This window comes from Lactuca virosa, chromosome 8 (assembly GCF_052849685.1).
Source record: "Lactuca virosa cultivar CGN04683 chromosome 8, Lactuca_virosa_CGN04683_v6, whole genome shotgun sequence".
Taxonomy (NCBI): Eukaryota; Viridiplantae; Streptophyta; class Magnoliopsida; order Asterales; family Asteraceae; genus Lactuca; species Lactuca virosa.
The window spans coordinates 117,491,147-117,493,100 of record NC_136433.1 but is presented as its reverse complement, the minus strand read 5'-3'; positions in this window follow the sequence as shown (position 1 = coordinate 117,493,100).

Here is a 1,954-nt window from a genome sequence, read left to right as displayed (position 1 = left end):
ATGTTGTTTAAATCATATTCATAAGCAAGCTCTTGTATGGTAAGTGATACCAGTTTTCTCATCGTTATTTCTTCATCATGGATTTCTTGTTCAAAACTAAACAATTTGCTTTCAAGTGGTGAAATATTTTGTATTCGTTCCACTCATATAAATAGTATTTGAAGCATATTTACAGTTCCACCATCAAAGGGGCGAGTTTTGTCCTTCCATGTAATATAGCTAGCACTGCCATCAAAATAAACTCACTAACATAAAAAATAATAATAATAAAAGAGATTATGAAGTTATCATAGAAGTTTGAACGATTAGTACATCACGAACATAGCGGCTAAAATCAAAATTCAGAATTCTTTTTCTTTCCATTAGTCAAAACATCCAAATTCTCACACTCATGTATACTTATATGTGCCAAGAAAAAAAATGAGATCCAATGTACCTTCCAAGCTTGGGGATGACAAAACACCTCATATCCGATGGGGAACCCGAAACCCGCACCCATTTTGACCGGAGAATCCCTAAGTTGACTGTGGATGGGGACAGGGATGGAGAATCCCCGGATAAAAAAAGTGGGGATGGGGATGGGATATCCCTAGTCCTCGACCCTGGACCCAGCCCGGGTATATATTTTAATATATAAAAATAATACAAAACATATATTTCTAATATAATTTATAATACCTAAAAGTTTATCCAAATAACAATGTAACGACCCAATTAATCAAGGGTAAAATTTTCATTTTTATATAATAGAAAACACTTAACAACTTTATTTCGAACATTGAAAATGTTTCATTTAAAATAAATATCATAGTCTAATCCCAAAGATCACATAATGCGGAATAATATAGGTGAATGCGATGCGATCGTCCCGAGCTCCTTTTTTGAAAAACTGCAGGTACCTGAAACCAAAACTGTAAACCGTAAGCACGAAGCTTAGTGAGTTCTCCAAATACCACATACCATACATATCAATTGGGTTGTACATGCCATACATACTGTGAGCCATACATATCAAACATATATCAAATAAGGTGCTATGGGCCGCACATAGTCTTACTGTTATGCCACGGGCCGCCACGTGGTCTTTCTTGCCAAGCCGGGGGCCACCCCCTGGGTCTTACAGACAAGTGCCAAGAGTCGCCTCCTGGACTTCCATGCAAATATCACAAAGACAACCAACATACATACTATTATACTTAGCTAATGAGCATACAGTGTGTCAGGAGCCACCTCCTGGTCTTTCATACATATTGCCTAGGGCTAACCCCCGGGACTTCCTGTCATACAAAATAACATATTGGGTGCCAGGAGCTACCTCCTAGTCTTTCATACACAGTGCCTAGGGCTAACCCCCGGGTCTTCCTACCATACATAAACTAAATGGACTGGTATTGTGGCCGTAGACCCATACAAACAGTGAGGAGACTCACCTCACAAGCTGACTGTAAAATCTTGTGAATAAACCTCTTGCCGCTAGCTGGCGATTCACGAACTGCTACTCCTTCGGTTCCCCGAGCTATCAGTACCAAATAACACTTAGTACAAAACCAATAATCCTTCTTAGGGTAAAATGACCATTTTACCCCTGCTCTGATCTGGACCATATCCAAAGCCCAATCCCATGTAATCTTTCTAAGTCCACTAATGGCCGACTAAAATCCCACTAATGGCCCAATTTTCTAAATTGGGCCCAATCCCTCTAATGGGCCTTACCCTAAGCCCAAACATATTATTAGACCAAAACATCTAACTTTTGATGGCCCACTAAGGCCCAAAGACCCAAAGTCCATTGCTTGGCCCAACCCGAGGCCGAAAACTCGCCAAGCCCAATCTGATGAGTACGTTGGGCGTACTCCTATGTACGCTAAGCGTACAAGCTAAATGGTGAGTACGTTGGGCGTACCTGCATGTACGCTCAGCGTAATACCCTGCTAAGTCACTTTCCCATTAAGTG